Source organism: Podarcis liolepis, assembly GCF_965112155.1.
Source record: "Podarcis liolepis genome assembly, contig: HAP1_SCAFFOLD_36, whole genome shotgun sequence".
NCBI classification, from domain to species: domain Eukaryota; kingdom Metazoa; phylum Chordata; class Lepidosauria; order Squamata; family Lacertidae; genus Podarcis; species Podarcis liolepis.
In genome coordinates, this window is record NW_028148820.1 from 1,224,518 (window position 1) to 1,233,900 (window position 9,383).

General features: G+C 42.2%; 1 long non-coding RNA gene across 1 annotated transcript; it reads right to left on the reverse strand.

Annotated features, from left to right (window-relative positions):
- Positions 1 to 229: 229 nt before the first annotated feature.
- Positions 230 to 8,322, reverse strand: LOC310699038. Its single transcript, XR_014521901.1, has 2 exons — positions 8,007 to 8,322; positions 230 to 1,242 (listed from the first exon to the last, which is right to left on the reverse strand). It is a non-coding gene; the product is annotated as an uncharacterized lncRNA (long non-coding RNA).
- Between the last annotated feature and the right edge of the window lie 1,061 nt (positions 8,323 to 9,383).

Consider the following 9,383-nt stretch of genomic DNA (forward strand, 5'->3'; position numbering starts at 1 on the left):
TGATGGATAATGGGAAATGAGTGACAGTGCATGTTTTTAAAAATTGAACAGCATTGTCTTTGTGTGGAAGATTGAAAATGGATTCCCCACCAGATGTAGTTATGGTTGAGGGTCTGTTACAAAGCGATGTCTTTGCATTAAACTAAGCAACAACTGAGCTATAAGCTCTTATGAGCTAAAATGTTTTCAAAAAATGGTTATGCAATGCTTCTAAAGAGCTTTTTTTCGAAAAAAAGTAGATTTTCTCTCAGTCCAAATGTTTTAAATTATGCTGTTGTCAAGCAGCAAAATCTCTATGTGCGTTCCTAAAGAAGAGCAGGGGAGGTGACTCACGACATCCTAAGGAGCTACTACTAAACACTCAACATACTGAAAGTATACAGTAAGCAGCAGTGCTTAAATCTACAGTACTTAAGAAGAAAGAACATCATGTGGTCAATTTGAGCATTTTCTGCTGCTGTGATAGCAGCGTTGAGACTTTGATTCTGACCCTGAAAAATCCACTTAAAAGTCTGCCTCGTGCTGATTTGAATGCCTATAGAATCTATATCGATTCTGTCACTGACAAAACACAGAATTCCATTCAGCAGCAGGAGAGAGGTGAGGGTAGGATCAAAATATGCGTCATCCACATGGTTGCATTGCTAGTTTTTAATGTCTGTAACAGAAAATTGTCTGTACTAAAACCACACGAATCTAGCAGTCATTTCTCACAGTAAAAAGATTTTTAGGAAAGGGCAGTGGAAATGGAGAGTTAGCTTATACAGAAAAAATAGTTGCTTGCTTGCTTTATATTTTGCATTAATCAGTAAATGAGGCAAGGTGATAGACTTCCTTTTTACCACAGAGTGTGCAATACCTCAGGAGAAGAACCAAACTGGGAGCTTTGCCCTAAGCAAATGAAAACAAGATGATGCGTAGTGGTAGTCATATTCAGAGTAGACCCACACTGATTTCAATGAGTCCACTCAGAGTATAACTAATATTAGCCACCACACATTACTTTTGGTAAAATAAAAATAAAAAGCCAACCTACTTATGAAAAAATACAATAAACAAGGAAAGTTGGAGCCCCAAATAACAATTTGTATGTTGAATGGGAAGAAGCAATTATTCAGGGTACTCTCACCTTTTTTATTAGGATATTTGAGCAGAGATTTTGATCCCTGGGCTCATCACTGCAGATTTTTAACTGATTTAAGAGTGATTTCCTCATATCAGAGCATCCTAGGAAATACAATTCTGTGAAGGGAAAACGGAAACATGTAGCGGTGTCCTCAGCACTCTGACAAATATAACTCCCAGAATTCTTCAGGGAGGAGAAACACATGTATTTAGTAAAACAAATATGGAATACCTAACAGTTCTGGTGGATATACAATCTGTGTATAAGATTACAAAATGCTTTTTTGCCCAGGGATTTTGTGTAGTCTCTTCTACTTCAATAGTTTTGTATCTGTGTTGCCTCTCAGTCTTATTTTTGTTTGAAGGATATTATTACATTGCATTTTTTTTAAAGAAAATGATTGAACACTGCAATGGGATCCACTGGGTAAAGGGTGGTCTAGAATTCTAACAAATAAATATGAATAAAGAAAAGCTTAATTCACTGAAAGCTATATTGTAAAAAACAAAACCCTAATATTAAGAGGAACAATGCACATTGTTCTGCAAGGTTGCTAAGTAACAGTGGCATGTGCCCCATTGTGACACAATCCCCTGTTGGATGACTTGCGACCAAGTGATTTTTTCTTATTCTTATTATTAACTGAATTTATATACCACCCTAAACCCGTAGGTCTCAGGATAAAATCAGAATATAAAACTATAAAGTACAAAACCAAAATACAGTGGTGCCTCCCAAAACGAAAAGAATCCGTTCTGTGGTTCTCTTCGTCTAGCGGTTTTTTTCGTCTTGCGAAGCAAGCCCATTGACGGATTGGCGGATTAGCGCTATTAGAGGCTAATCTGCTGATTGGATCAGCTGATAAGTGGCTTAGCGCTATTAGCGCTATTAGCAGCTTTTAGCGGCTTATCTGCTGATCGGATCAGCTGATAAGCGGCTTAGCGGCTTAGAAAAAGGGGGGGAGGGAAAAAAACCAGCAGGAACTCGCAAGACATTGTCGTCTTGCGAAGCAAGCCCATAGGAGATTCGTTTTGCGAAGCACCTCCAAAACGGAAAACTCTTTCGTCTAGCGAGTTTTCCGTCTTGCGAGGCATTCGTCTTGCGGGGCACCACTGTAAAAACAACCACCCAATACCCTCCCAAAACATTTTAAAGGGGCATAGGATGTCAATCAAATCAACCAAGTGAGGATGCCCTGGCACCAGGATGGTGCCTGCCATCTCCACCTTCTGGTGGTGCATGCATTGGGATCCTTGGATCTCGACTGTTTTCACAAACTAGCTGCACATCCTGTACAATACTTTCTGTTAAATTTTATCTGCACAATCAGAATGAATTTCAGGAACCAAAGAGTTGTATTGAAAAATATGACCTCTGAGCCTTCTGGTCCCAAAATGGCAACTAGGCATGCCGTTTTAGCGACTGTAAGCCTGGTTTAAGGAGTTATTTGGCACCTAGCTGATATATCTGACTTTCTAACACTGCTTCTCTCATAAGCCATACAATTCAGTGATACTCCTCAAAATCTTTTATTTGCCTCCTGTTCTTTCTGAGTCAAGCATGAACACCTTTCACAGCCACGTTCTCAGTGGGTCTAATTCCTTCCTGCACTCTGTGCAAGTTGCTCATGGCAGATTTTTGTCAAACCTGGAGGACCCAGGTGCCCCAAGTTTAGTGCAGTGATGAAGACCCTGCAACCCATTTCAATTTTTGGCGGTGCCGTTGAAAGGGCAAAGAGGATGCCCTGGACTGGAAGAATAGCATCCCCTTTTTTTACTGGCCCAGTGCCCTGGATATGGATAAGATTGGCTCTGATGAGGTGAGGAAATGATCGGGAATGGTTGTGAGGCCAGAGAATTTAGCTGTTTGGGTAAGGAGGTGGCTTGTCTCTGGTTCAAGAAGACCTCTGGGGTGAGCAAGGGCATACTGTTAAGGAATAATCATTTCTCTTTACTTCTGTTTTCCCCCCTTGTCTCATGGCGAAGCCCTCTCGACTCATCTATTAAGTTGCAATTGAAGGGGCCAGAGAACAAATTTAAAGCATCCTTGAAGCCTAGAGAAAAGGTCTCCCGCCACCTTCCTCCCCCTGCTTTTGATGCAGAGGCCTGGCACTTTCACTGCAGTAGTTAAAACATGGGTCACCAATATGGCAGCTTCAGGTGCACATGTGCCCACACAGACCTTCTCTGGTGCTCACAGGGTTCCCTGCTGAAATTAGGCTTGAGACAGGCATTCTATCAGAGTCAACATAAAGGGTTGTGGTGCCCACAGGTCCAAATGGTTGGTGACCACTGAGTTAGGATGTTGGCCTTTGAGCTGGGAGACCAGGGTTCAAATTCCCCCTCCCCCATGATGCTGACTAGGGGACCTTGGGCAGTTGCTGTGTCTTGGTCTAATCTACCTCACAGGGTTGTTGTGAAGATAAAATGGGGAGAGGGAGAACCATGCGCTCTTTGGAGGAAAGATGGGATATCAATGTAATTATAAGTAAATCATATGACTGACAGGTGGGTTGTCCCACCCAACTGTCAAAGTTGGCCTGCATGGTGGCCAAAAAGGTTACCTGGTCTAAGAGGTTAGTGTGGCAGGGAGGTTGTGGGGGGTGGCCCAGAGGCACTGGGTAATAAAAGCAAGCAAGGGTGCAGCCCCTAGTATTGTAATAAGCTTTTAAAATTAGACACTTTCGGTTATAAACAAATTTGTTTTCAGTGGAATTTAGCTTTTCCTCTTTCCACTCTCAGCTAAAGTAAGTATCTCATGATACTTAGGTGAGAATAATCTGATAAAGGGAATATACTGGATCCATACTTTCCCATAAACTATTTTGAAATAAGTTATTTTAGAGAAATCAAATGTGCATGTATGTAGTTGTTTCAACTGAGTATGGTAACATGCCATCTTATTTCATCCCATCTGCTATATATCTTCTTATTGCCTTTAACATTTTGCACAGGAGACCTTTTTCCTTCTGAGTATTTTTCTAGCTCTGGTATTGTCATTTGTTACATAATTTGGGCAAGCCATCTAATTCTTCACATACCAAAGGGACCAGATAAGGGTGGTGTTGGAGGAAATGCCAAGAAACAGATGCTTTGGGTGTGGCTTCAGCCTCAGTTAATTAAAACCACATATATTTTCAGATGGAATTCTAATAAATACAAAATCTCCACCAAAGTAATTTCAGAATAGTTGTGCAATATAAAGTATGCTCAGATAGACACGAACCAGTTCCTTAATTACAGTATAAATGAGACGACTCACTGACTACCATGAGTAGAGTCAAACTGACTCAAAGTTTTCCTATACATGTGTCATTTTGCTTAAGGGAGCAGAAAGCTATTAGCAAATTATCTGAAGATAGCAGATGCTTCCAACCCTATTTAAAAAAAGAACTTGTTCTGACAGGTTGTCTGAAACAACTAAAATTACCCACTGGCACTGCAAACTTTCCTATTGCTTTACTTGTATTATGTATGCATTCAAACTAGAGGGAAGTCCCAAAGATGCCCATTTTAAGCGGGTAGGATAATCTATGCTCTGTAATTTACCCCTATTCCAAACTCCATTCAGAAGCAGGGCTACCAGCTCAGGCTTGGCAGCGGGAAAACAAGCCTCTAAAATACAGTGGTGCCTCGCAAGACGAAATTAATTCGTTCCGCGAGTTTTTTCGTCTAGCGAATTTTTCGTCTTGCGAAGCACGGTGTCGGAAAAGTTTTGGAAAAGCTTCAAAAATCACCAAAAACCTCAAAAAAGGCTACCACACCGCATTCTATGAGTTGCTCCTCGAAGTCAAGTCGCAACTGTATTAAGGGTGTTAAGAAAAAGGAAACAAACTTGCAAAAAACGCAAGACGTTTTCGTCTTGCGAAGCAAGCCCATAGGGAAATTCATCTTGCGAAGCAGCTCAAAAACCGCAAAACCCTTTCGTCTAGCGAGTTTTTCGTCTTGCGAGGCATTCGTCCTGCGGGGCACCACTGTAAAGTTCAACTTCCACCATCCTTTCTGCCAGCGTAGCTTCCACTGGGTTGCTAGGTCATGCAAACCAGCTAAATCGAGTTTGAATAGAGGTAAGTCTCCCCTTGCCTCATCCCTTTTTCAGGAAACTCTCTGGCTTCGGTTGAGCCGCAGCTGAGCCAGAATGGAGAACTTATAGCACTGTATCTCTGGATGAGCTGAGACTTCAGCAGGCAGATATTTGCCTATTTCAGTTATTGGGTTTGGATTCCTCCCTTTACTACCATCTACCACTGATTTACAACCAGCAATTAACACTGCACAAAACACAAGCATGACATGATCATTGCTCAGAGGGCCTGTGTTACTGTATAAAAGAGATGTGACAAGAGAGAATGATACATACAGTTAATTGGAGGGTTAACTGTTCAAAGTTGTAGAAAAAGTGAGGCTGGTTGACCAAAGTAAAATGTGTCTTGCTTAAAAGGCCTAGAAACCATATACAGTGGTACCTCTGGTTGCGAATGGGATCCGTTCCGGAGTCCCGTTCGCAACATGAGCAGAACGTCTGTGCATGTGTGTGATGTCATTTTGTGCGTTTGTGCATGCGGCGAAACCCGGAAGTAACCCTTTCCGGTACTTCCGGGTTGCCGTGGGACGTAACCTGAAAAACTGTATCATGAAGCTAACGCAACACGAGGTATGACTGTATCAAAAATGACATATTGTCATATTCCTGCATTGCAGGGGGTCGGACTAGATGATCCTTGGGTCCCTTCCAACTCTATTATTCTATGAATATGGATGTAAGCCTATAATATTTTAGTGATTAAACAGTATATAAATTAGGTTAAATAAATAAAGGACAGCATATATACAGTCTAGGTAAGCAACTGCCTGACAGTATCTGTTCGAGGGGTAGGCAATTTTATTCACATTTTTCAATACATAGGGAACTGCAATGGTGTGGCATGATTTTAGGGACAGATACTATAGGGCTAGTACTACATGCTTGCAATCTTCTCAACCTGTATTTTTGTTTATACACACTTCATTACAGAAGGAATTCTCCCCACTGTGCTCTTGCTATGACAGAAACTGTCCCAGATAACTGGTACCCTGGAATTTTATCAGACTTTGAGAAGTTGTGTGGGAATGTCAAACTGAGGACCAGCCACAGAGCTCCATGCCACTAGGAAGCCTACAAAGGGCTTGGCTAGTTTGCCAGCTTTAGCTCTGTGGCACAAAATACCATATTTTTTGCTCTATAAGACTCACTTTTTCCGTCCTAAAAAGTAAGCGGAAATGTGTGTGCATCTTATGGAGGGAATGCAGGCTGCGCAGCTATCCCAGAAGCCAGAACAGCAAGAGTGCTGCTTTCACTGCGCAGCGATCCCTCTTGCTGTTCTGGCTTCTGAGATACAGAATTTTTTTTCTTCTTGTTTTCCTCCTCCAAAAACTAGGTGCATCTTGTGGTCTGGTGCGTCTTATAGAGCAAAAAATACAGTAGCCCAACCGGGAACTGGTAACACAAAGAACCAGTAGACTCCCATCTGGCCTTTTATTACTACATAAGTGCAAACTCTGACCAGGCTCCTCATTTTGAGAAAGATCAAGCTAGCGTAGTCAAAGCTGCTCAGAAACCACTAGTAACACTGCCTAACTTCTACCGAGCCACTGGCTTGACTACTTGCTTGCCTCCATCTTTGATAAGTAGATAATGTGCAACATAATATTACAGCGTAAAATCTATGTAACATGTATATACCAATTGTGTCCACTTCATGCATCAAATAGACTCTTGCCTATAAAATGTCATGACCCTCCTCTGATGGGTTACATGCCTTCAACCTGAGACTTCACTGGGCTTCCCTTTTCAAGTCGTTCCTGGTTCAATGAGACAGTAGGGCGGGGGAAGGTGGGGTCCCTCGCCTGAACCGCCCCTTCTTTCACCACATCGTTTGTACTATTCTCTGCCTTGGACTACCCTGACTTCCCTTCCTCCCCTGGCTCCTGCCTTGTGGGTGGCATCACACACCATAAATCTCTGGTTCCTTGCCTCTACCACACTCTCTTTGGAACCCTGCCAGTCCCTAATTTAAAAGCTCATACCATGATAAATTAGTTTTAAAGGTGCCCTATGATTTGAGTCGGTCACAAATATAATAATTATATAAATAAACTTATAATAATAAAGATCACCTTTCATCAAAGTCCAGAGCAGATTACAACACTATAATACATACAAAACACAAAGTAATCAAAGGTAAAACAGAATCCACTTCAGGAAAAGCTGCACTACATATGCCACTACTACAGTACTGTTCTGAAAAGGAATATTTTTACCTGGTACTGAAACATAGATAGGGTAGCTAGCGAGCCAAAGCTTGGGGGGGGGGGATTTCATAACTGGAGTGCTACTGCTGAGAAAGCTCTCCCTTGGGTCCCTGACCCATAGACCTCCACACCTGATAGTATTACTAAGAGGGCCTATCCAGGCAATCTCAAAGAATGGGCAGGAGAGAATAGGAAGAGGAACTCCTTCAGAGTCCTAAATTGCTCAAGGCTTTATATGTCAAAACTATTGTCTTGAATTGGGCCCAGCAGAAAAACAAGGAGTCAGTACAGAACTTACAAGTATATCACATGGTTCTTTCAAATACATCAGACCCATCAGGACTCTGTAGCAGCTGCATTCACACTAGCTGCAATCTATGAACTATTTTCAAGGGCAGCCCCACACAGAATTCATTGCAACAGTTTAAATGGAAGGTTACTATGTTACTGGCTCACATTGGCCAGGCTGTCCTCCTGCAAGAAAGCCGGAACTGGCAAGATAACCATAATTAGAAATGGGTACTGAATGCCAAGGTCACTTGGGCCTCCAGAAACAAAGTGGAATTGAGAAGTATTCCCAGACTACATACCTTAAACTTCAGGGGGAGTATCTCCAGAAAAGGCCATATTCCTATTTTCCGGACCTAGGATCCACCAATCCACAGAATCTCTTTCTTGTTGGGATTCAGCTTCGGCTTTTTGGCTTTCATCCTACCAGTATTACCCCCAGGAACTGAACAAGAACCTGCAGAGCTTCACCTGACTCAAATTATATGGAGAAATGCAGCTGAATGTCATCAACATACTGATGCCACCTCACTCTTCTAAACTCCCTGCAAACTGCTTCCAGCAGCTTCATATGCATGATAGAGAGTATAGGGGCAGAATAAACCCTGAGGGCCTCCACAACATACTTACTACTACTACTACTCTCTGAAAGTAGTCCTATAAGGAGAAGCAGAACCACCTAAACACTGTACCTTTCACTCCCAGACCACAGAGCCAATTCAGGAGAATATCATGGTCAGCTGTATCAAATATTGCTGAGAGATCCCAGGAAAATTAACAAGGTCATACTTCCACTGTCCCTTTCCCAATAAAAGACATCATTTCACTGCCCAAACCAGGCCTGAAATGGTTCTCAATAATGAGAGCAATACTGTATTATGTCAGTGCTTAAGGAGTTGAACAGAGGTCAATTCCAAAACTTGGAGATATCTCTAGATTCTGTCTCTGTGCTCCATTCTCAGTCTTCTAGCAGGTACCAAACCTGCAGAAAAGGAAAAAAAATAATGCAGCAAACACTGATGTTCTTATGTTCTGGCTCCAATAGTAAAACAGGTTGCTTAGCCTGTTGCATACAAACACACACAGGTAACAGTCTGTACATCACCCTGTATAATAATAATTACTATTTATTATATTTGTATACTGCCCTATACTCATAGGTCTTAGGGCAGTTTCAAGTTAAACCAAAATATAAAAACACAAAAATAAAAAACCAATAATCCCCCTCCCTCCCCAACACATTTTAAAAAGACCATTGGGTGTCAATCAATGAAGGTGCCAGGCGAACTTCCCTAGGGAGAGCATTCCACAAACGGGGAGCCACTGCAGAGAAGGCCCCGTTCTCATGTTGCCCACCCTCCAAACCTCTTGAGGAGGAACACAAATAAGGGCCTCAGAAGATGATCTCAGGGTCTGGGTACGTTCATATGGAAAGTGGCGGTCCTTGAGGTATTGCGGTCCTGTGCCATTTAAGGCTTAATCGGTCAAAATCAGCACTTTGATTTGGGCCAGGAAACTAATTTGCAGGCAGTGCAGTCGGACCAGGATCAGTGTAATATGCTCAACCTGCCTTGCTCCAGTGAGCAACCTGGCCGCTGAATTCCGAACCGTCTTCAGAGGCAGCCCTATGTGCAGTAATTTAACCTTGAAGTTACCAGAGCATAGACAGTAGCTGGGTT